Consider the following 27,717-nt stretch of genomic DNA (forward strand, 5'->3'; position numbering starts at 1 on the left):
GAGAGGAAGAGAGAGATAGAAACATCAATGATGAGAGAGTCATCATTGATCAGCTACAGGCCCCCAACGGGATCGAGCCTGCAGCCCAGGCATGTGCCCTGACCAAGAATCGATCAGCAATCTCCTAGATCCTAGGTCGATGCTCAACCACTGGGCCATGCCCAGCCAGGCTGATGTGCACTTTTATAGTGTTTCAATTTGGTAAGCAAGTCCTGTTTTCCTGGAAGGTCTTATGCCTACTTCTTCATCTGAGATATTTCTACCCCTTTCACCACTCTAAACCAAACTGTTGTTGTCTTCCTTGATGTAACCATATCACTCTGTGCCTCTATTATAAACACTTTTCACCTTGAAACATAATTAATGCATGTATGTTCTCCCACTGGGATCCAATTTCCTTGAGAGTGGGAGCATGTCTTATGTATCTTTATAGAAACAGAACCAGCCACAAGATCTGGCACTTAGTAGTAGCTCAACAAAAGAATGTTGAAGTAATGGATCTAAATCATGAGCATTAGATACTAAATTGTTCTGAATCAAAATTTTTTTATTTAGGGAAAAAGCATTAGAAGAGAGCATTATTTAGGATATTTTTCACCCGCAGGTAACATAAAACTGTAATCAAATGGATTAAAATTTTAAACTTAGAAATGCATTGGCTCCCATGACTGAAAATTCCAAATGTGAGGCAGCCGTTAGGAGTAATTTGATCAGAGACCTGGCTCCACTTGTCTTCACAGTGCCTTCTTTTTCATGTCAGCTTCATCTCAGGTCTTCCCCCATCATGCTAGAAAATTGTTTTGGGAATTACAGGCATCACATCATGTACCAACCTCAACTTCCAGAGGATAAGTGAACTTATCTTCTCCTAACCATCAACTTAGTAAATAAGCCAAGCACTGAGCAAGGAAGATAGAATTAAGGTGACTGGTTGAGACCAAAATGCAGATGGTGCTCTTTACAATAAACCCTCTTGGCTGTGAAATTCAGTGTCCCATTTGGAAGGGGGATTAGGAAAGGAACTGGTGGAAAACAACCAAAAATGTCTACTACAGGTAGTTAATGACTAAGGTTCCTTTAAATTCTCAGGGTTTATGTCCCTATGATCTCATTGATATCCTTATTATTTAACTGGTGAATTATTAAAAGCTTATGTATTTTACTGAATTGTTTTGCATTTTAAAGAGAAAGAAAATACTTTTAATTTATGGTCCTGTCAACTCTAATGCATAATTGATACTTGAGAAAGAGAAAGTAATAGATCTCTTCAAGAAAATTTTTTTCAATAGTTATTTCACACACACACACATAAAATCTGAAAATTTCTGCCTCGTTTAACCTACTAGCTCCAATTGCTCTTCCTGTTAATTTAAAGACTAAAGGGAAATCTATCTATAGCACTGTGCCTTTTCCAATAAAAATTCTTTTACACAGACAAAATGAAACTATTGTTAATTACATCAATAACAGATTAAATCACCCAGGAAAATGTTTTATTTTATAAAATGAAAGTTATAGGTTAAGCATGTGCAACTTGGCAGAGGAAGGCTCTTAAAAGATAAATAGCATTATTTCCATCCTGTCCTGTGAGGGAAGCAGGACAAAAATGCATAAAATGCTCATTTAGTTTTCTGTCCTGATGGGAGAAAAAGGTTCAGGCCCAAACAGCATAAGCCGGTGAGAAGGGGCGACAATTCAGAAGATGGAGATGAAACCTGACACAAATATGCTGGGCGACCTTGGACAATAAAACCAAGATATCCAAGGCAGAAGGCACAAAGGTCATGGTGACTGAGCTTCCTTGCTTCTAAGCAGGTGGCGACAGCCATGGAGACCTGGTGATGCTCTGGTTCCAGGCAGTCCAGCCACATCTAGCTGTGCTTGGCCAATGGATGGCTCACTCCGTTACACAGCTCTGCTTCCGAAGAAAGGAAGGACTAACAGGAGGAGCAAGACAGAGGGAAGGTAGGGCTGAGGAAAAGAGAAAAGGGGAATGAAGGAAGGAGAGAAGGAAGGAAGCTAAGGCTGTGGGCAGCATCTAGAGAAAAGCTGAGGGGTGGGGGCGAGGAGCCTCTGACTCCTTGACTTTGGCAGATCTGTAACAGTGGCGTGCTGGTAAATATTTAATAGCTGGGTTTCTGGAGGAGAAGTGTTCCTTTATTTTTATGATTTGCAGATTCCCGAGGCATAAATAGTCCTGCCATGACCCATTCAAGATACCAATGTGATGTCACTGCGCAGATACACAGTAGTGCACCATTGTGTGGTAGTTCTGCCTTACAGATTAAATGCATGTAAATAACCTCAAGATCATAGAGAATAATAAAACATAGTAAAAGAATGAGGAAGTGATGAAATTTGAGTTTTTATTAACTTTGTTTTTAAAATACTTTCTTTAATAAGATGGCTTTACAATATAATTTTAATAATAGCTGTGCATTTAAATGGCTCACAAAATTCTTCAAAAATTAATGATGTAATTAATGCTCGGCTCTTATAAGCTGCCTTCCTTGTGCCACACATGGTATCCTCACCCCTGGCAACCAGATGCAGAGCTATTGACAGCTATCAATATCTCCAAATTATCTATCACAGCTTGATAAATGAACCCTCACAGTTTGAAATCTCTTGAGAAGAAATGAAAGTCTAGTATTAGAGAGACAAGATGGCCTATTCAGAAAAGCCAGGATGAGTATGCAAATGTAACAAGGAACAAGAGTCGGGTGACTAAGTGGAAACTGTATGAATGTGGAAGTCGGCCCTCAGCGAATGGGGAGGATCTAGGAAAATTCAAATTTCTTTTTAAGATTGAAATTTATGGGCAAAAGTTGTGTGTTGGGTGAGGGTATGCGAATGTGAGTGTGTAACTCACACAAAAACAAAGAGTTAAGATAATCACTGTACTCTCACTATGTTGCTGCTCATGAATCTATGCCAAACCATCTTATTTTTTTATTGGTTCTCGCCCTAGGATAGGTATTTATTTATTTATTTATTTATTTATTTATTTATTTATTTAGAGAAAGGGAAACATCGATCGGCTACCTCCTGTATGCACCCCAACTCAGGATCCAACCCACAACCTAGATATGTGCCCTGACTGGGACTCAAACCTACAACCTTTTTGTGTACAGGTCGATGCTGTAACCAACTGAACCACCAGGCCAGGGCACCAAACTGTCTCTTACAGGCAAGACCATATTACATTGCTTCCTCTGGAGCTTCTGTCTTCCTTGGACAGGTGTGCAGGACATGTAGCAAACTAAATTATGGTTTAAGTATTTTCAATGAATATTTCTTCAAATAAGTTAATAGAATTCATTATCAAGAGCCAACCTTACATGAATGCATATTTGTGGGTGGAATAAAGAGCTCTTCTCTATATTTTTGGTACAGTATTCTAGCAGAAACTATGTTTTCCTAGGGGATGTTGTACCTTTTAAATTAACAGAGGCCATTTCTGGGCCAAGCAGCTCCTGAAAGTCCTGATCTGTCATGATCCATTTCTGATTACTCAAACTTCTGCCCTAGAAGAATCACTCTGCTTTGTACATGACCAGCTCACCTTCTGCATCATCCATCTTTTGGGTTTTCCAGAGTGCCCAGGTTTCTCAACCACCTGATCTTCATCTGCTAGTCCTAAAATCTTATCCCAGTTTTTCCAACAAGCTACTTCCTCTAGTGAGAAGATCTAGGCATAATTTCTGCCAATTTGTCTTGTTCTTTCCTGTTCTGCCTTCCCTTTTTCTTTTCCTTTTTTTTTCTTTTTTTTTTTAAATATATCTTTATTGATTCCAGAGAGAGGAAAGGAGAGGGAGAGAGAGACAGAAACATCAATGATGACAGAGTCATTGATCAAGCCCACAACCCCGGCATGTACCCTGACCGGGAATCGAACCCTGATCGCCTGGATCCTAGGTCGATGCTCAACCGCTGAGCCATGCCCAGCCGGGCCCCTTTTTCTGCTTTATATTTCTGTGTTATGGATAATTGTCAATGTCAATAAAAACAATACATGCCTTACATGAAAAAAATCAAGTCAGAGTACAAGCTAGAAAATGAAGCTTCAAATAAGAAATCAGGTGGTAGACACTGGCTAATGATGAACTTAACCTACTGAGGACTGAAACCTCAAATAAAGAGTAATAACTCACTCAAAGACCTGGCCTAAAAGTTTCAAAGTAACAAAATAATACTCTATAATGTACTCTATAGAGTATATATAATACTCTACTGAATAAAAGAAAATAGAATTCAAGAGAACCAAAGCAAACATCAAAGAGATTCAAGTTGGAGGAATTCAAATTAAGGTTTCCAGATAAAAAATGTCTAATTAAATTCGAATTTCAGATTAACAACACTTCAAATGTAATTATACTTTAATTTGCTAAATCCAGTGGAATTTTAATACATCTCCATTGGACCATTCAAAACACACCTCCCCTCTCATTTAAATGTGTAGGCAAAGTCTAAAACTGTAGATCTTGAAGAAAGGAGCCAACATCCAACTACCATTATACCTCTTGGATTATATCAAGTAACAAAATTTATGGTTATGACCTATATTAACAAATGCTCTTAATGCAACTTAATTTTACTGAGCATCAAACCTACACATGAAAAATGACATGACTGTTTTACCAAACAATCCCATATAGGAGTATATATTTAGCAAGCTTGCCTAAGATGTGACAAACTGAGTAAACTAAATCTGGGTATGAATCTCATTTCCACTTTAGCAAGGTGACCTTGAGAAACTTATAAAACTTGCCTCAGAGTTCCATAATTTATACAATGAGAATGATAATTAAGACTGTTATGAAGATTTGATACTACTAGATTTGTAAAGGACTTGGCATAGAATCTGATCCTTAGTGGTAGTCAAATATAGTTGCTAGTTAATTCAACATACATGCATGTTCCAGAATGCATCAATTGCATAAAATAAAACATGCTGGCTATTAACTATTTTTAAACAAATGTGTTTCTCTTCCTATTGAGTATCTCTGGAATTCTGAAAAATCCTATCAAACACTCCGTGGTTCAAATCAGTTCCTCTAATAAGGTTACTTAAACAGAAGTGAAAAACAGAGTATGAATTACTGATTCTTGGCACTCTGCTCTACTCAGGATGTACTCTCCTGTCTTAAATCAGCCACTAATCAGATCCCTTTGCTTCTTTTGTCCTACAATTTATGCAGTGACATTTTCTAATGATAATTGCTTTGTAAAGAGTGGATTGCTTCAGTGCTAAAATCTGTTTATTGACACAAGGACAAAGATGTCTAGCAATGTCATGAGCACCCAGGCCCTCCAAAAATAGTATTTTGGATAGGTGAGATGTGTTGCCCAGTATTGCCATAGCCAAAATTATCTCTGACATTTCCAAATGTCATAGTTAATCCACTCTTAACAGCAATGTTTTTTAATGTGTTAGAATGAAGACTTACTTCCAAAAGTCATGTCTAAGATGGAGGACATGTAGTGATTTCAGTTCAGGGTCTCTTTAAAGAAACATAGCAGAGTTATTTAGACATGCATTTGGAAAGCTGATTATTAATATTTTAAGAATATCGACAAAATTCAACGTAAAAAATTTTTTACGTTATTCAGTGAGAATCTGGCACTAATGTTTTCATGTGTTGAGCCCCACCATCTCTGACTTAGCTTTTCTCTATTCTGTTACTACAGACTACCAGCCAGAACATCCCACTATACCACTGTTAAACACCAAATGTTTGTGTTCTCCTAAAACTCATATGTTGAAACCCTGTTTTTCTATATGATGCTAAAAGGAGGTGGGACCCTTGGCAGGTAATTAGGATTAGTTGAGGAGATGAGGGTGAAACCCCCATAGATGGGATTAGTGCCCTTATTAGATCTACCAAAGAGCTTTCTTGTGATCCCTACTCTCTGCTATGTAAGAATACGAAAAGCCAGCAATCTACAACCCAAAAGAGGGTCCTCACCAGAACTTGACTATGCTGGCACCCTGATCTCAGACTTCCAACCTCCAGAACCATGAAAAATAAGCTTCAGTCATTTATAAGCCACCCAGTCTATGTTACTTTGTTATAGAAGCTGAACTGACTAAGATAACCCAACAACTCTTTGACCATAAAATTGGTCCAAAAATTGAAAGGTGACCTACCTAATTTGAGCCAAACTGGAATCATTCTATGAAATTGTATCAATGAATGCTATCTTTTTACTCAGTAATGGGTCACTAAATTAGGGTGATATAATCCTGAAGATCCCTGAGGCTGTGCCATCATTTCCCTCACGTGGAGAAAACCTGTCTACTATAGGAGGCCAACACACCAATGGAAATAGAACCAAGTGACGGAGAAGAGATTGGCTAGAGAGATAGATCAAGAAAAAATACCATTCTTTGAATCAATAATGTTTTCAAAGACAATCCCACCCTCTTGGGATTCTTAGCTGCATGCGTGATTCAGTAAATTCCTATTTTTAAACTAGTTTATTTGAGGTTTTGTCATTGCAATAGAACACTATCTTAATCACACAATTTAGCCCATGTAAGCAAAAAGAGGATTCACATTTTATAGTAAAGCAAGTCTTAAAGATTGCTTTAAAGATTCAGTTACTATATTCATATGATGTTTTTAATGACATAAATGGATTTAGATAATCCCTTTAATTACAGTGTAGAGTTCAACTGGAAAGTTCTATTTCAGTCATCATAAGCACATATTTTATCAGTGCCAGGATCTGATTCCTTGCCTTTGTGCATGAATTATTGTATGATTGGATTTTTTCACTTTTACAGGATGAAATCAGTATGTGTGATTTCATTTTCACATACTTCTCAGGAAGGCCAATTTACAGGCATAATTTCTGAGTTTTAAAATAATAAAATATTTGTCTTCTTTTTCCTGATGTCAGACAATCAATATGAAAATGTTTTTGTTGTTATATCAGTGGTATAGCGTAGTGAGTTGAACAGTGGTCCCCAAAAGTTATGTTCACTTGGAACCTCAAAATGGGCAGACCTTATTTGGAATAAGGAATTTTGCAGATACAATTAAGGTAGAATCTCGAGATGAAATCATCCCAAATTAGTTTGGGTCGGTTATAAAGAAACAGAAAAGACACAGAGCATGCAAAGAAGGTCATGTAAAAATGATGGCAGAGATTAAAGTGATGCAGCTACAAGCCAAGGACCACCAGCAATTGCTGGAAGCCACCAGAAACTAGAAAAAGGCAAGAAAGGATTCTTCCCTAGAGCCTTCAGAGGGAGCATGATCGTGTGGACATGATGATTTTAGACTTCTAGCTTCCAGAACTGAAAGAATCTCTGGGGTTTTTTAGGTTTGTTTGCTTGTTTGGTTGGTTTTTATTGTTGTCAGTATTACAGATGTCCCCCTTTTTCACCTATTTTGCCCCTCCAACGCCCTCACCACCCTAGTCCTTCCCCACACACTCTTATCTATGTCCATGGGTTATGCATATATGATCTTTGGTTAATTTCTTCCCTTCCCCTCCACTCCCCTTTCCTACTGAGATATGTTGTTCTGTTCCATGCATCCATGCCTCTGGACCTATATTGTTCATCACTTTATCTATTGTTTAGAGTCAACAAGTTTGTAGTAATTTATTACAACTTTAGGAAACTTATACACATAGAAATGTATATTTCCTGTAATTAATTTGTGTTCTTTTTGTTGGTTTCCTGGTGGTTACAAAGGTTAGGTTTTTAACACTATTCTTAGAAAATCTACTATAGCATATTTTGCCATGTGTGAAAGTTTCTGGGAGTTTTGACCTATTTTTCTCTGGATGATTATTTTTCTTGAAACAATTTCCATATGAGAGCATTCACCCACCTATATTCTGCAGCTAAACTGTATTTTTTCAACTATATTTTTATAACTGGTTTTCTTAAACTTTATATTTGAACAAGATGTCTGCTGTCAATTCATGCTGTCATTAAGAAAGTATCTGTTAAGTCTTGTAGTTAACAATTTCATAAACAATTTCTTTCACTGCCACAGATGATGTTTGTTTTGGGGGTGTCTGTGAGTTGTAAATCCTATTTATTATACAAAATTCTGATGAATCCTTTGCTCACTATGATTTTCATTGGCTTTAGTTTTCCAACATCAAGATAAAAATAAAAATATTTGAAAGACATTTTACAATTTATGAGGCATTTCTGCATACAACATGCCATTCAATATAAATAAATGCAACTAATAATTCTGTTTAATATTTGGAATCTCTGATTTTTACATACAATAATAGTGTAAATAACCTTTCTGGGCTTCTTCTTGTGATTGAATTACTTTATATATCATGTCACCCAGTGCCTACAAAAGTGATTTTTATATAGCTTCCTAATAAATAAATCAATAAGTTTCTGTTCTTATCCCAGAGAGAAATGCAGCCTCAAATTCAGTACTTCCCTCCAACTTCCTCAATGTTTGCTGTAGACAAGGTGGAGCTGAGCAACACTTAAAGCTCTAGATTTCCCCAGACCTCCCAAAAACCAACAAGTAAAACCATGATTGAGAGTAAAGTTTTGTAACTTGGAGTCTACAAAGGGGCTTTCTGGAGTGGGGTCTACAAGAAGTGTTCTATAAAATATTATGCATACTCCTGGAGAGAAACTGCATAACTTTCATCAGATTCGCAAAAGGATTATTGATCTAAAAACGAGTTTAGAACTACCAATTCATGGGTTTCAGAAATACATATGAAAGAGAGAAAAGTTGAAGACTTTTTTTTTTACTGTAAGAAAAACAATTAAAGCTATGAAATAATATCTATGTAGCTAGCTAAAATAGCCTTAGTTTTCAAGCCCCACCCTGTAAAATTATTTTCTTAAAACTGCTGTCAGGATCAGTCACTTTCCTATGTGTTTCCAGTCTCATAATGAGAAATTTATGGTCACATAAGAGGTTTGATCTGGCCAGCAAATAGCTAAATTAATTTTACATGCATATGCCTTATTATGAAACTTCTCATGACTTATTCCCACATTTGCTACTTTATCTTAATAGTTTTATCCTTATTTTTATTCAGATATAATTGACATTATTAAAAGAGTATATATCCATCTCTACTTAAAACTCATATATATACAAAATCCCCAATTAGACTTAGCATAGCACTTTTAATAATTATTTGAAACAAAAGTATTTATTAAGTATAACATTTCCACCATCTGGAGAGTTTTCTTATCTCTGGACTGCCTCTCATTTCTTATAGCTGGATTTTTTTTCTGAGTTTAGATCTAGGTCCAGACCCCTCACAGCCTCCCCCAGATAACAGGACAAGCACAGCTCCCTCAGAAGAAATGAAATGAGATTGAGACATATTCTAATGACATGTTCAAGGTCTCTTGCATTCCCCCACATTCCTATAAAAAGCATTATAAATACATCAGATCATTTCCTGCTTCGGCTATACTCTTCGATAATAAGTCAGTCACAAAGGACAGTGTCCACACTGACCGATGCTAAGAACAACCGAATGTGCTCCATACCTGCCAAAGTGTAAGCTGAATTCTGATGTCACTGAATAGGGTCACATATTTTTGTATGTTGACAATAAAAATAAAGTTTTTGAGAGATCTGAGCCAAGTGAAAATGGAGAATCAGGACACATATTTTAAAATCCTGAAACAGGAGAATTCCTCCATACCTAAACCTTCCATTTAAATGCTAATTTTCCCATAGGATTTTTCATACTTGATTGCTTTCTTTCTTCACCACCCCACCAACAATGTTGTTCATTTTGTGTGGGACTTCAGGCGAAGACACACACCCTAAGCTTCTACTCTAACCCCCACTGTGATAAGCTTACAATGGGCATTAAATAATGTTATAATTGAAATGAAGACTTTATTGAAATAAGTGTGACATTTCCCTAAGAAATACAGAAACAAAAGATTCAAGAATGCACAGAGCAGGTAAGTGGTTAAAATCTGGTTTACAAAGGCATAACAAGACAATAACAAAAGGTATTATCTCTGTTAATATCTTCCAATGTCTCTTTTTAAAGCCTGAGATCAATCAGAGGTCACCATCTGTCACAGTGAAGAGCTACATGAACTTTTTACCTAAAACATCCAAATAGTCAAAAGCTTTTTCTAGATGTACCTTTATAACCAGTTTAGTATCTAATGCTTAGCTCATATGATAAAAATCACTCCTTTATTTCTGAGGCAAATTATAATTTTTTTCTTTATACAAAAGGGATATAATGTTTCCTCCAGAAATCTTGGAACAAGCACATAAGCAAAGAAACAGAGAAAGAAATTTTAAAATACTCATAAAGCCACCTCCCAGAGGGAAATACTTGATATTTATCATTTTAGATTTTTTACACTATATAGGCATTGGGGATGGAAACAATCAAAATGATCGATAACCCACATGCAATCTTCCACATTCTCTTCCCACTCTACATGAGCCACATGGCGAAGATGAGGGTGCCACGAAATAAGAGGCTGATCCCCAGTATGACCCCAGGGAAGGTCATCCACCAAACATCCAATTAGAATGAGATGTGAGTAAAAAATAAGCATATTAAACCACTGAGATTTTCACATTGATTTATTTGTAACAATTAGCTTATTCTGACTAACACAGTAATTTGTACTTTGAAATAAGATGTTACCTTAACAAGTCCTTAAATATGTGTCATTAGCTGAGCAGCTGGATGTTGGGTGATGAGGAAAATTACACATAGTGGAAAGTGGTTGGAGGAAATAAAAGAAGTAATGTGTGTTGGCTACAATTATAAGAGGGCAGCTAATGACTGCGAAAAAGGAATAAGCCCAGAAGAGAATCTGTTCATTTGCAAGGGAACAGATAAAACCAACAAATTTGGGGCCTTGAAGAATTGCAAAATCTGATCACATCTAGAAACAGTGAGACATAACATGGAGAAAATTGTTGAGGGACATAGCCTTGTGAAGAAACAGAAGGCGTGGATTTTTAACTTTAATAGGACCTTAGATTGCCTCTGTTGGAAAGAGTGTGAGTGTGAGAGTAAAAATAAAATCTATATCTAGTGACTAGAAGAAACAATGCTATACAGGGTGGTGCAAAAGTCGGGTTACAGTTGTGAGTACGTCAAACACAGACTTTTTCTTGGATTATTATTTATTAATTATTGTATTATTTTCCATACAAATAACTGTAAACCTACTTTTGCCCAACACTGTATGTTCTTTAAACAACTTTTTTCCCCTTTGAAGCACAAAGGAAAAAAAACACCTTATTTTCAAGCCTCTTTGCATCAAAATGAGTCCTTTTATTATTTCTCATGAAAGAGAGTGAGTATAAGTTGCAGGTTTTGAGCAGTTAAAAGCAACCGGGCCTTCTCTACACTCCCGTTTTCTTTCTCTGCTGACTTGATGGTGCAGATGCAACTTTCAAGCCATGTGGAGTAATGAGGAGCTTCATGATAAATTGTGATCGATCTTTGAATGACTACGTGGAGCAGACCCTCCTCACACTCTGACCCCCACCATATTCACAAACTGATCCAAATCAGATTATGAAATGAGAAACAAATCACCTTGTATTATATTAACGACTGTGATGTTGAGATAGTGACAGGATTTCCCTGATTTAATATATGTGTATAAATAAATCATTTTGTTTTTATGGAACAGCATACCAACCAGCAATGGAAATGAATGAATTGATGAATTATAGGTGCTCACAATATCAAAGGCAAATCTCAGGAATAATGCTCCTGAGATATAAACAAACAACCAAGTTTAAGAAGAAATGCTGGGGGAAAACAAATTCAATATGTTCCTTTTCTTTGAGAATGAAGGTGGTATGAGACTGAGGAAGATCAGGCACAATGTTCAAAGATAAAGGTAATGTTTTATGTCTTAAGTTAGGTGTTCTTTGTATCATGTTTTTTAAAATATATTCACGTTTTACAAAAAGTATTAATTATTTAATCACTATTTGCCTTAAAAAACTTAAAATCAATTTAGTAGTAACATTTTTGAGGTCACAAGTATATACCTACAGGGTAAATAAGTAAACAACTCTCCTAGTAATATGGAAAGGTGTACTTAGCACTTTTGAAAAGCCTCCAGTGGCGGCGTTAGGCAGGCTTCACAGAATGCTGCCTCTCAAATAACCTTGCAGTCAACACGGTGTTCTCCGGACAACTGTTAGGCAACTCAGAAAGTGGCTCTAACACAGAAAAAAATTATTAATGTGAAATACGCACCTGAAGAGTTTGCATAAAATTATTTCTTAATATATGAATGGGCAATATGTACATTTGCAAATTTATTTTATATATGGTTATTATTTTATATAATATGTGGTTTAAAATATATATGCATAGCTACAAAGTAAATACAAAGAGATATAACTGTGGGTGGTGTGATTTATATACTTTTTCTGTATTACTCAGTACTGCTGAATGAGTGCATATATCATTTTTACAACTACCATATAGTCACTCTCTTAAAAAAAAAATCAGGAAATACTTTTCACCACAATGAGTGTTCTGAAGCAACTTCACCATTCACTTTATGTTCTGTGTCACGTAGCTGTCATGTAATAAACGACGCCCAAATCTAGTAGCTTTAAATAGGAGCCATTTATTATTCCTTCATGAATCAGCGGGTCAGGGGCAGTTCTGCGAATCCGAACAGGTTGAACTGATCTTGACTGGGCTTGGTCAGGTTTCTCCAGTTAGCTGGCAGGTGAGCTAGGGGCAGGCCACGGCTGAGATGAGGTGGCTCCCCTCCACTGCCACGGGCTGTCCCAGGCTTGTCCCACAGAAGAAAGTGTCTAAATGAGGCAATGAAAGTGCATCACCTCTTGAGGCGTGGCCTCAAAATAGTCACTTCCACTGAATTCTTTTGGCCAAAGCAAGTCAAAGGACCAGGACCAAGAGGTGAGGAAAAACACCAGTTTTGAAGGGAACAGATGCACACTTTTTTTTTTTTTTAAATATATCTTTATTGATTATAGAGAGAGGAAAGGAGAGGGAGAGAGAGAGACAGAAACATCAATGATGAGAGAGTCATTGATCAAGCCCACAACCCGGGCATGTGCCCTGACCGGGAATCGAACCCCTATCTCCTGGATCCTAGCTCGACGCTCAACCCCTGAGCCACTCCCGGTCAGGCCAGATGCACACTTTTTAACAAGATTATGGAGAAGAGAATCGGGGCTATTTTTTGGCAATTAATGTATACAGAGTATAATCAGAGCCCAGGAATTGAAGCCAACCATTCAATGAACCAACCTAAAATCCACCCCACTTCTCTTTGACATTACTTATTTCATGTCTCCAAAGGCCCTGCTTCTCTAGCCCTTCCAGTAAGACCTTAACTGTGAGACTTCTATACCTCACAGTCCTTGAACTTCTTTTCTATGTAATTTAGTTTAGTCACTTATTTTTTTAAAACTTACTGGCACTATGCTAAGTGTTAGGAGTAAAACAGTGAACATGGCATAGTCCCTGTGCTCGGTGAACTCTCAGATTAATGGAAAACACAAACACAGAAATAATTACACTTAGAAAATAATATGAGTGTGCAATGATAAAGGTATTTAGAAGGGAATTATGGGAGCCCAGAATAACTTCTAAAAGAGCTTGGGAAACACAGAGGGAAGAGGTCAGGTAAGAGTTCCTAAAAAGATGATCCTGAGCTGAATCTCAGATCAGTCGCATGGATAAAGAAAATCTGGAGAGCATTCCAGTGGGGCAGCAGACTAAACAAAGGCATGAAGATGAGAAGCAGTATTGGGGGCAGCCTCAGTGGGAGAGGGAATGATAAGTAGTTTAAAATTGTTGGAGTGGAAAGGAAAGGAGAGAAAATGGTGAGATATGAGACTTCAAGCTTATATTTTGGGAAGATCATTGGCAGTTAGTATAGAAGGTGGATTAGAGGGAAGCAAAAGAGATTTTTAGAAGAAAAACTAGGACAAGAGGCTTGTTCTTTTTTATCACTCTCCATATTCTAAAATCTACTTATTTATTATGTTTATTATTCATTTTCTCTCTCTCCCCCACAGAAAGTAACTCTACAAGGGCAAAAATTTTTATCTACTTTGTTCTTTGATACATCTTAAGCACTTCACTGCCTGGCATACAGTAGACACCTAATACTAATATTCACCTAATAGTAATGTTAATTCAATAAGTATTTGCTGAATGAATGAATCTTAGCCTGAGTTCCTCAGAAAACAGACCATGCAGCAAAGCTTATCTATTAATATTTTATTGGATCATTCAATCCCAGAACATCAAGAATGTAGAAGAAAGGGAAATTAAGATAGCAAAAACAAATGCAAAGGATAAATTGCTGAGCTGCCCATAGCTTTAAAGAAAATGAAGGTTGGTTTCTTATCATGAAGGAGTTTTTCAGCTTCCATAGAACCATTGTGCCTCAGAAGAGTCCATCAGGTAGAGGAAGGGAAAGAAATTTATCTGCCAGTTTCCCACCCCTGGAATCTCATTGATGAAAACTTGTGCCAGAGTATTAATTCTTGCACAGTGCTTCCAAGTCAGCTGCTGAAGAAACCAGCAGCTCTTGGGCCCCTTTCCAGTGCTTCATCTGAGTCAGGATGTAGTGTCAAGGACCAGAGCCTCTATGGGTGTAGTTGGTGGTGCTTTAGTACAAGACATGCAGTGCTGTTACTGTAGCAGCAAGCAAGAGAGTGAGAGAATAATTGGAACTGAGCAAATCTGCAGATCCAATACAGAGCAAAGGAATTAAAGAGCATCACACATAAAGTAGAGATGAACACAATAGTTTCTATTATCTCCTACCTTAAGTGAAAGTATACAGAGCAAATTATAGTTTCAAAAAAAAACAAAAAAAAACCTTTGACCTATATTTAACACATTTAGCTCTGCATCACCATAGAGAATTCTTTTCTGCACCCAACCCCCATGCTGGGTGTGGGAGTTCTAACCTCCTCCCCAAAATTCCACTTCAGAATCAGGTAGAACCCATCAAGACACATTAGGGCCTCTTTTTCCACCATTACTCCTTCACATTAACCAGCTGCCCCCTAATGGATGGAAAGCCCCAAGCTTGAAATGTTTAATTCTACTTTCTCTCTCCCAAACATATATTTTGAAGAAATAGTATATCTGCCATGCCGTTCTTGTGATCTCTTTCTTGATTCTTAATAACCTTGAGTTTCCCATTTTCTAAATGTCAAAAGCAATTTTAATAAAGTTCTCTGTGGAAAATAAGAATAGACTTAATAGTTTCCAATATCTGGCCAGAGCTGTTCAGTGAAATGTAAGACTCTGGAACCAAGTGAAAATATGTGATCTTGATAATGGCTGCCATAACTACAAGAACCTGATATTAAAATAGCATTATAGAAGTTTTTGTTTTTAAAGATTTTTTTTATTAATTTTTAGAGAGAGAGGAGGGGAGAAGGAGAGAGAAAGAAACATTGATGTGAGAGAGGAACATCATGGGCTGCCTCCTGCACCCTCCCTACCTACTGGGGATTGAACTCACAACCTGGGCATGTGCCCTGATTGGGAATCCAATCAGCAACCTTTTGGTGCACAGGATGATGCCCAATCAACTTGAACCACACTGGCTAGGGCTCATTCCATACCTTTGGAAACTTTAAAAACTCTGTAAAATGGGAATTGTAATAGTATCTACATCACAAATTGCTGTAAGGATTCAATAACCTTATGTACTATTGATTTACAAAGATTTTTTTCTTGAGGCGCTCTTTTGGTTTTTACTTGCAGCTGCTCCTCCCTGGCTTTTATCACAGGACTCAGTATAAACTCGAGCCAGACTTGAGTAACTGCAGGAACTGTATGGCCTATAAAGTCTAAAGTATTTATTATCCACCCTTGGAAAAAAATCCAAAAAACAGTTTTCCACCTCTACTCCAACAAAAGGTTTCATTTCCAAAGATCAAATACTGCTGGAACTCTTAGTCCCATCCAATTTTTCATATTTAATATATTTATGTCACTTTGCTCCCTAACATTTTACTTTTTATCTTTACCAAATAAATTGTGAGAGCTATTAAGAAGGGAACTGAATTAAAAAACAATGGCATTTTTTATTATAAACATAACTAATAAACAGAATATTCATAAAATAACAGATTTTAAAATGCAAATTACATGAAAATTCAAGAATGCTAACAAAATGAGTAATTACAGTTGTCAAAATAGAATTTAATTAAGGGTTTATAGGTGACCTTCAAAAGATTATGGATGCAAAATTAGGGCTTTAGAAATTTTATATTACTAGTAAAGTCTCTTCTTTCTCATCCTTGGATTGAACAATCATAAATGTAAGTGAGCTCTAACACCTTTTATCTGGATTCTTACCTGATAACATTTCATTATTTTTATGTCTGCTATAGATTTCTTGATTATACTTAAAAGGCCTGGACTACTCATTTATTGTCCCCTTGGCACTATATCTACAATTTAGATTCTGTCACAAAGGAAGTTGTGGAGACAAAGTTAAATGTTCCAAGACATTCTTAGACCTGGATAATAGATGGTCACAGCATATGATCCTATCTTTAAAAAGTAAAGCAATTCAAGTAACATAAAAATAAATTATTAATAGGCATTCATATATTTAAATGTAGAGCAAACTTAAAGAAACCAAAAATTAGGTAGAATTAAATAACAACATAATTCAGAATAATTGATAAAAATAGAAGAGTGGCAATACTATGAAAGAGGTATTAACAAGATTAGACATACAAGCAACTACTACTAATCAAAAGTAATGAATGGTTATTGTGTGTGTGTGTCTTTCATGGCCAATAGGATGAAATAAACAACTTGTATAATCAGTATTCATGACCCACTCTAATTCACAAAGTCATCACCAAAAGTCAATCACATATCCTGCATGCATGGTAGAAGGTACCTAGGGTCAAGCTCATCCTCTTGCACTCCATAAATGTGTAGAACTTGACAAATGGAAGGCTAATTAGAGTAATAAACCTTGTACCCTACATATTAGCCATTCCCTAAGATCCTCATATAGCATTAAACAGCAGAAAGCTCCATTTGAATATCAATTAAGTTTCTCAAATGTTTAATGTTCAAAACCGAACTCGTGATTCTCCCCTTCAAACTGTTCTGCCCACATTGCTTTCCCGTCTCAGTCAATGGCAACTTTATTATTCAGGTTACACAAGTCAAATTTATTGAGTCATCGCTTCTCCATTCTTCATCCCATAGCCAATCGAAGCCTGGCAGCTCTCCTTACAAAACATGTCCTGGACCTGACCCCCTCTTACCATCTCTACCACCAGAACCCCTGCACAAGCCACCATGACCTCTTTCTTTGATTTTGTACTAGCCTTCTAAGTGGTCTCGTTGCCTGCACCCTTCCAAATTATACTTATTTGTTCCTCCACAGGAAAATAAGAGGTCCTTTAGAAATAAAGTCAGTATTTTACTCATTTCTATAAATTCCTTCAGTGCCTTTCCATTCTACTCAGAGTAAACACCAAAATCTTTTCCATTGGCTTACCCTCTCCTCAGCTTCTCCTCCTGTCCACCCTACTCCAGCCATCCTGGCCTATTCCTCACTGCCTTGTTCCTCAAACACACTGTGCATGCTCCTGCTGCAAGGCCTGTGCCCTTACTATTTCCTCCAGGGACACTCTTCCATCAGAAACCCACCTGGCTCACTCCCATGCTTTCTTCACATCTTTGCTCAAATAGAATCAGTTCCTGTTATTCGCAGTAGTAATGTTCAACATATCATGTTTCATAAAATAATAGTGCCCAGAACATAGAAGGTACACAAAACATAATTGTTAAATAAATGAAAAATATTGATCAGGAGGGTGGAAGCAGCTTTCTACCAACTGTTCAGATGCAGATGTCATCAAGGAAGATTGAAATCCAGTGTAGACACTGAGTCAGGAAACCTGGGGAACTAGATACTCTCTCCCATGGAGAACTCTCAGAAAGGGCCTAAGGAAAGAATTGCTAAGATCAATTATATTTTATCAAAAAGAACAATTTTTATTATCAGACAAAATTTCCAAGGTGGGGAAGGACTCCCATGACTTGCCCCATACATTCGCATACTCTCATGCAGGGCCAGGGAAGGGAAGTGGAGGTCCCTATAACATAGCAACTTCTCTATGTGACCTGATTCCTGCAGACTGGGGTGGATGGAGAGAGAGACAATACCTCTAAAGCATCCACTATAAAGCATGAGACTGAATTCAATTTGTAAACTCAAGAAATGAACTTCTATTTCTCCTGTAAATCCCCTATGCTGCCTGAAACCTTTTCTCTGTTAAATATTCTAGAAATTCTACTTTCTCAGATGGCTACATTCATTTCAAATTGGTAGCTCATTTAAAATTTCGATGAAGTTTAGGCCTCCCCAAATAGGAACAACTTGGATTCAGGTGCAGACGAGGTTATCAAAACTGTATTTCTTCTTTTCAAAGATGCACATTTACTCTGAAATGGAGATGCATTTTAGGGTCTTAGGACACTAGGGTCTCAGCATTATGTCACTTCCTTTTATCTCATATATTAAATAATTCATAATCTTAGAACCACTGGTGCCTTAGATTCAACAAAATATGTTTAAAGCAAATTTGGAAGTATCAGCCAGGGTGGGATGACTTATGCTAACAGAAGCTTTTGTAATATGCTCAGCAGATGAGCCTCTTTTTGTCAGATGCTAACTAGAGTGTTTGGCCTGAATGAATGTGGAAACTGTTTTCTTCAGGCCAAGGGTTTTCAATTCTATCTAAAAAATGAGCCTCCTCCCTCAGCATGGAATAAGCCAGATGAAAGTTGAATTCCCAAAATCTTCGCTTCCTTGCAGCCTAAGACCAGAACCAGGGTTCTTGTAGTAGGTCTTTTCACCAAGATTCTTACAATAATATTTTCCAGACACCCCAGGTTTGTTAACAAATACTCAGCAGCCAGAGTTTCTTGGCATATGAATATCTTCTGTTTCCTTTTCCTCATTCAAACTCACAAATTAAAGAAAAGGTTTCATCATGATTTTCATACATTACTTAACATTTTAAACTTCATAGTTTCACAATGTCTTTTAAAGATGAGAAGTTTGAACCAAAGGAAGAATGATAATACTATCTTCTATATCTCGTATCTTTCTTATTTCTTTTTGTATTCCTGGACCCAATTCCAATGTGTGGAATAGGGGGATATCCCCCACACCAACAACCATCTTCTGACACCAACAGAGTTTACTATAATTTAACTCAATTCTGACAACTATCTACCTGGAAACAGTATCAAATACCATTGGTTAAGGGCTCAGTCTCCAAGACCGCTCCCCACACCCCCATTTCAGATGCCCGTTGCTAGTCTAGGTTGATACCTGCACTTCTGACTGGTTGAGAGGTTCCTATGTCCCCTCCTTGGATTCAGTTAATTTGCTAGAGCAGTTTACAGAATTCAGAAAAAAACATTTTACTTAATAGATGACAGATTTATTATAAAAGGATATAGCTCAGGTATAGCCAGGAAGAAGAGATGCCTAGGGTAAGATAAGAAGAGAAGGTGATGAGTTTTCATGCCCTCTCCAGGTATGCCACTCTCCCTGACTCTCCAGGTATTCACCAACCTGGAAGCTCTCAGAACCCCATCTTTTTGGTTTTTAATGGAAGTTTCATTACCTAGTTATGATTGATTAAATCATTGCCATTGGTGATTGAACTCAACCTCCAGCCCCTCTCCCCTTCCAGGAGGTCAGGAAAGTGGGAAATATGTTCCAACCTTCTAATCACATGGTTGGTTCTCCTGGTAACCAGCCCCCATACTAGGTGCATTCCAAAAGTCACCTCATTGATATAACAAAAGACATCTTTATTGCTTTTATCACTTAGGAAACCCCAAGGATTTTAGGAGCTCTGTGCAGATCAAACACATTTCTTATTATTGTAGACATAAGAATGTCCAAACTGGTAGAGAATTTTTATAAAAATTTGAATGAAATAGAGGATACCCCTGGTAGAAAATTTCAACAAACTGAGAAAAATGCTTCCAAGAAATTACAGTTTGCAGCTTCTTTTATGCATTTGGAATTAAGGAGGGAGCATAAGAAAGATTATATAAAGGTGGAGGGAAAGCAAGGTGGGATGGGATTACAGAACAATTAAGATTACATGCTCTGGCCCGGCCAGGCGTGGCTCAGCGGTTGAGCGTTGACCTAGGATCCAGGCGATCGGGGTTCGATTCCCAGTCAGGGCACATGCCCGGGTTGTGGGCTCGATCAATTACTCTCTCATCATTGATGTTTCTATCTCTCTCTCTCTCCCTCTCCTTTCCTCGCTCTGAAATCAATAAAGATATATTAAAAAAAAAAAAAAAAGATTACATGCTCTCTTTTTATTTCTTTTTATTGAATATATTGTGGATTACATAATTTTTATACTATATGCTTTCTTGAGAGTGGTCACAATATAGGAGGGATTTTAAGAAAGGCATTTCAAAGATGTGTTAACCTAAATGATCAGAACCAGCGGACAGGGCTTGCTTAAGGCAAAGATAACCTTTTACTAAAGAAGTTATATGCCTGGGATATTACTACCTACCATGACCTGCCCAGTTAGAAATTTCTGATCAGATCACCCTGGGAGGTTACTCTCCTTACAACCCGTCTTTTATCCACATTATAAAGCACAGTACTAAAATATTTATCTTCTATAGTTAGAATATTCTAAGCTGTAAATTTTAGTTTCAGATATAGTAGAAAGGTACAACCTATTAAATAGAAGGGTGTTTATACAACCTTTGGCTTTTAATAAGATGCTGAAATAATATCTCACATGGACTAGTTTTCAGAAAAAGTCATTTTTATGAGAAAATTTTATTTTTATTCTGGTACCTCTTGAGACTTTCATGACTACCTTGGGCGAAGATCTCATAGGAAAAGCAGTCACAAAAGAAACAACCCTAAGATTTCATGAACCTGTGCGAACTAAGCAAAATCCTTGGGAGAATGTCCTCTCCCAGCCTGATGCTGCCCTCCTGTGTTTTGGCAGAATGCTCAGGCAGAGCAGACAATTAAAGAGATGGTTCAAGAATACGGATACCGTGCCCAGCTGGCGTGGCTCAGTGGTTGAACATAGACTTATGAACCAGGAGGTCACGGTTCCATTCCCAGTTAAGGCACCTGCCTGGGTTTCAGGCAGCTGATCAATGGCTTTCTCTCATCTTTGATGTTTCTATCTCTCGCTCCCTCTCCCTTCCTCTCTCTGAAATCAGTAAAAACATAATTTTTTAAAAAAGAATATAGATACCGCAACTGAAACCCTGGGCCCTGAAGTTGTCACCACTTCATGGAACAGAGTGAAGAAATAGGCCAAAACGGGATTCTACAGCATATTCAGAGGGCACTTACACACTCGGTCAATTTGCTCTCAAAAAAGAATGGCAGCTTCATCTTCTCAACAAATGCTCTAAATAGTAATGGTGATTATCATTGCAAATGAATCTTGACATTATAACTCCACTGAGTTACCTCATGTTGTTCAATAGATATGCACTTAAGAGGCATTTTTTAAAATCTTACATTGGATGGTGCAATCATGTCAGAACTTCTAGGATGGATCAAAGAAGCACCAAAGTTGTTTATTAAGAAGAAAATGTCTCATGAATAAAGAAAATTTTCAAACTAAAGAATGTCTTTATTGATGGTTATTGTAAATGTTTTTTAAATAGCTCATATACCATCAGGTATTAATTTATTCCACTTAAAAATGAGTAAAGACAACTTTTCTGTGGTCATTTAAAAATAAATATTGGAAAACAAAAATGAGGATCACTAATGTTTTCCTCTTTCTTACCCTTTCCTACCTTCTCTGGAGAGACTAATGTCGTGTGTGTGTGTGTGTGTGTGTGTGTGTGTGTGTGTGTGTGTGTGTGTGTTTAATCACATCGTTTGCCTTTCATTTGAAAAACCCACTTCCCTCTATTTCATTCCTTTTGAAATTGTTACAAGAAAGTAAATTCTTACTTTTCACTCAAGGAAATTAGTTTTGGATCAAAACAGTTCTAAGTTCTGACCACGCCGTTCAGGTTTCCTATCATGGCCTTTCAAGATAATGTCCATATAAGTCCAGCCAACTCATTAGCTGCCTGTCTTCTCCTTCTGATTTAATCATTTTTCAGTAAAAGCCAAGCTTTTGACTCACTGGTTATGGAATTTTTTTATCTCAGTGATGCAAGAAAGCCTATAGTACTTAATATGACACTTCTATTAACACAGTCATAATGTTATCGGTGGAATGCCATCTGCGTCCCCATCTCCCACCGGTGGAAGTGGAGTTCTTGCGATGTCGCAAGGAAAGGAATTTCCTGAGATTTGCACGGGAGGATGAGTGATCTTTATCTCCATGGAATTAAAGCTCTGGGTTTCCAATGTCCCATTTCTTCTGTCCTGCGATAGAAAAAGTCCAATCTTGTCTTCAGCAGGGCTAGAATTAAGGCCACTGCCCAGAGTCTCTGGTCCACATTAAAGCACAGTCCGGTCCAGCATCCTGTATGCGGAGTCTGGTGGCCCTGGGTCATGCGACTGCTTAAGGCCACATGGCTATGGAGACAGCACACAGGCGAGTATGGGTCACGGAGCAAGAGAGAGTAAGAGGAAACAAAAGACAAGAGGAAGAGAAGGGACCCTTTGGGGATTTTAACCTTCCAAGATTTTGCATGTTTGCAGTGGCTTCACCCTTCTAGCCAAAGACTTTTTCCCAGGCTAGATTGAGAGGCAAGCACCCTCCCTGTGCCACCCCGATTTCACTGGATATGTGCCATTTCCCCTGTTCAACCCCTTCCCACAGTGATCTGCAGGAAAAGGACAGGTGGTTTCCTGGAGACTGTGAAGCTGTACCTTCCTGGTGAAGCTGCCCAGATACCATGCTTATAATATCTGGCTTCCCTTTCTCTCTCTTCCTATTATTAATATTAATAACTAAATAATTACAACAATAACAATAACACATGTTGTTTCTAAAATTTTCTATCCAGGAAAATAAGACTTGTTTTTCCTAAATAAAGTATCTCTCAAAGTCTTCAGCATGCTAATCTCAATTAAGAAATAATATGGTAAGATGCTTTTTCATATTCATATCTAGCACTTCACTTTTCTTCTCACTATCTCATCCCTCTTACCCCGTTTTCAGATTGATGAACTGACTGCTGTCAAGTTAGAGTTCTCAGCTTAATAACATATGTAGAATAGGCTTTTAGATCATTTAGAAACTAATAAACATATGCACATGTAAGCTGTATGTTTATGTATGTGTGTGGTTGTAATTCTTAACATATAATAATATTTAAATTCTGTATGTGATTAGCTATCATTTAATTCTGTTCTTTAGAGAATAAAAATTAATTGGCTTTTGTATGAGGAATATTTTATAAGATTTTCAAAGCACCATTAATTTATTCTTCAAACTGATTAAACTTGACAAAAGCCAACTGTGATCATCAGTTATTATATATATATATATATTTTTTTTTAACAGTCACATTTTGTTAGCATCAGTATTCTGGCCCTCATGCCAAGAAAACCTGTTTGTACATATGTAAGTAGGCCAACCAGGAGACCTATACAAGTGGATATTTTCACAAAATGTCAGCCCCAAAGCTACTTGTAATTATCCATCTATAAACAAATACAGTCTTAAGCTGTGACATTGTAGCTTTCCAGCTAGCACCTCACAAAGCTGAATAATGTCATCCCATGGCTACAAGCATTTTCTCAACAAGTTACCTCCTAAAGCTAAGCTGGGTTTTAAAAGGCATTTTTTATATATTTGCATCTTCCTGCTGCTAAGAGTTTTGAGTACAATCAACTCAGTGCTGTACAAGCTCTTCAGGCAAACATAAAATAGTAGAAAATAATGTCCTCACCTTCAATTACAAAAGGTATTTCTAGACTAAAGGATCAATTCAGGCCAAAATAAAAAAAGGTAGGCCCTGACTGGTGTAGCTCAGTAGTTAGAACATTGGCCTGTGCACCGAAGGTCTCAGGTTTGACTCCCAGTCAAGGGCACATACCTGGGTTGCAGGCTTGATCCCTGGCCCCAACTGGGGCCTGTTTGGGAGGCAACCAATGTGTCTCTCTCACATCGGTGTTCCTCCTCTCTCCCTCTCCCTCCCTCCCTTTCACTCTCTAAAAATCAATGGAAAAAATACCTTCAGGTGAGTATTAACAAAAATAAAACAAAACAAACAAAAAACTAAAAACGACCCTAAAGAATAAGATTTGAAATATTGCCTGGATGACCTAAATGATCTTTTACTTAACAGTGTTTGAGAGACATTAATCAACCCTTTATTTCACTCTGCTTGAATAGAGATAGCTTTCACACACATTAAGAAAAGTTATCATGACCTTCCAAATTATAACTGACTGTTACGTAATTAGCAGTTCATATATCTTGTGGGGGTATAAAAAAAATAACTTTCCTCTCACTTCTAAGTCCTTCCACATGGGCTAATAACCAAATTAATAGAGGCAGATTAACAGGAGAAAATATACAAAGTTTATGACGAATGTACATGCCAGAGGTGCCATAAGATATGAAACTCAAGGCACATCAGGGAGTTGAGGCGTATATGCCATTCTGGCCAAAGGAGGAGCGGGGGTAGGGGTCTGGGATTCCAAAGGAAAAGTAGGTAATTCACGGGTAAGTGTAAGATCAAATATATGGTAAACAAATTCTTGCTGGGTCATTTAGGAATAATGGGACACACAAGGAAACAGGCTTTGTTAGATTTCTTCCCATCCAGCACATATGTGCTAATTCATATGTTCTAAGATGCATATGCTAAGGTTCCCTTCCTGAAGCAGGTTTTTTATCTGAATTCTATTAGCCAGGAAGCGGAGGTTCAGAGGTTCTTTCTGAGTTTTTTGTTTCTTAATAACCAACTCAAAATCACTTAATAACCAAATCAAAAGACAGATTTGGGGGTGGCAGTGTATTCTGAACACGATCGCCTAGTGGGAACAAAGGGCTTCACTCTTCTTATTGTCTCTGGATGGGGACCTGAAAAGCCAAGCTTCTGTCCACGCTCTGCTCCCTGCAGCCTGCATGAATGTACACCTATTAAACCTTTCCCAGCCAGTGTGTTCTCATCTGTACAATGCAGATTATTTTGCCTTTCACAGAGTTTTGGAGACTATAAAAGAAATAATGAATGAAGATCTTTGAAAAGAAATGCAGAGTGTTATATCAGTGTAAATTATTTTTCATAGGTATACCCCATGAATAAATTACATACAATTCTTCAAATATATGCCTAAATGTAATTCATATTTTGCCACAGCCACTACATGAACCCTTTCTTAGTATTTTACCTGAAGTTTTGCTAGACAACAGAAAAGAGAAACAGATTCAGATATACTACTACTATGTTTTTAAAGGTATTTATACCTTTAAAATTAAATTGAAATATGTATAAATGCAAACATGGCAAGATTTATTTGTGCCAACTGGGTAATCCACCACAGGTGGACAGAGATACACTTAGGAACCACAAGTCTGTGTCTTTCAAACATCTTGGTTGCACCGCCTTCTTTACGCTACTTATCCTTTTAATCAATGATCATATCCTCCCAAATATATCTTAAATATGTCTATTTCTCCTCAACCCTTTGAACACTACTACTTGCCCTGTTCCGGTTCAGTACACCATCACAGAAATTGTATGGATACCCAGCTATTTCAAGATAAGAAAGTTTATATTCCCAAACTTTGCTAGTCAGTCCACCATCTATTCTAAAAGCACATATCAAGTATTTCTTGTTTCCACAAAACTGTACTACTCTGACTCAGAGTTGTTAAGAATGATTCAACTTCAGGTAATAATATCAATTCTTCACCCAGGCATAAGCCCATATAAAGCTGTGTTTCAAGATTATGTAGAACACAGAGTATATTGGAGGACCAGCAGAGTATTCATCTTTATTTGCAAAAGTTAATACTAGCACTGTAATGTTGCATGTCACTCTCAGGCTTGATTTTTCTCTTTCATAAGCACTAGCCTGAGTAAACTCTCTCTAACTATCCATGTTAAATATGGAAGAAAAAATATCTGGTTCTTTTACAGATTATCTCAGCCACTTTCTACTTCCAAATTCTGTATTTCAACAATACCAAAAAATTTTCAGTTTTTAGAATGAGCCATATTTAATCTCACTGTAAAACTTTCTACAAATGCTGATGTCTTTACCTGGGCACTCTTCACCCAAAGACCCTCCTCCATCGTTAACTTTAATCTACACATCGCTCAGGTTTTTTCTCAAAGACACTGCTTAGGGAAACCTCACCTGACTGCTCTTCAATACCTAAGTGTCCCTGGTATAAGCTCACGTTGTATTCTCTTACTCCCCCGACAGAGCTGTTTTCAGAGCTGTTGTAATAAAGAGTAATTTCTTGTTCTTTCAACTGTAAGCTTCATGAAGCTGCCTTGAAACTCTGTCATGCTGGCTCACCTTTTTATCCCAAGCACTTACTACCATATCTGGTATATATCAACAGCCTAAAGCAGCAATTTTCAACACGTGTGCCACAATAATTTTTGAAACATGCACTACCTGACCATTTAGTCAGGGGCACTGACCCTTTTTCCCTTCAAGGGTGGGGAACGTCAGGCCCAAGGGCTGCATGCAGCCCGAAAAATCATTTGGTCTGGCCCTGCCAAGGCAACCACAGGTGGGAATTGAAATTCAATAAATCTAGGAGCTTTTTTCATAGCTAATTTTTAAGTTGATAATTTTGTATGGCCCACTAATGATGTTATAAATATCCAAATGGCCGTTGGCAGAAAACAGGTTCCCTGCTCTTGCGATTTGTCAAATAAAAAATTAATGGTCAACACAACAATAACCATCCGGTGTGAATAAATCAAAATTATATCTACTTTTTGTCAGATTGGCAAAAAATATATTTTTGATGTGCCACAGAAATTTAGTAATTAGTTTATATGTCCCATGAGATGAAAAAGATTGAAAATTGCTGCCGTATAGTATTTGTTGAATGAGTTGAGACTCCAGAGCTCAACATCTACCTCGTCTGTGAATCTTTCCTATCTTCCTGAGCCCTTGTCTGTCTCCATCTTATTACATTTATATGTCCACTCAAAAATTTCAATTTTCCTCTCTTTTGTGGTTCATTAAAGATATGATAGTTTTCAGGCTTAGTTACAAGCAATACGCAGCAATTCTCACTTATTAAATATTTTGAACAACTCCCAAAATCCAAAACCCCCTGGCAATTAGTCATAGAGACGTCTCAACCAGGAAAATGCCCAAATTCATACATCATAGCCACCACCCATGGATGCAGACACCTTAGGTGATTCCGCCAACCCCGCAATGCCAGCTATTAGGTGCTCCCACTCTACCCCCATCACTTGCTGCATCTGGAAAGAGAATGCAGTTGCCTCGCCTCGCCAGAAAGCATTCCGACTGTCTCCTCCCGCCACTGAGCGGTCTGCCTGCTTGTCAGAGCTGGGTCAAGGGCCAGGCCTAGAGGAATGAGGGGCTGGGAAGGGAGGTCCTGTAGTGGAAGATGTGTGCCATCTCATGAGGTAGAAGAGCTGCAAATACTGGAGGTGGTATTGGGGCAGGAAGGCAAAAAGCCTACTATATTCCACCCAATTCCTTCCTGAGTAGGATAAATGAATGGGGCAAAAACTTTGCCTTATTGCTCTGTGGTATCTTTCAAAGCACCC

This window comes from Miniopterus natalensis, chromosome 1, assembly GCF_054644295.1.
Source record: "Miniopterus natalensis isolate mMinNat1 chromosome 1, mMinNat1.hap1, whole genome shotgun sequence".
Classification (NCBI taxonomy): Eukaryota; Metazoa; Chordata; class Mammalia; order Chiroptera; family Miniopteridae; genus Miniopterus; species Miniopterus natalensis.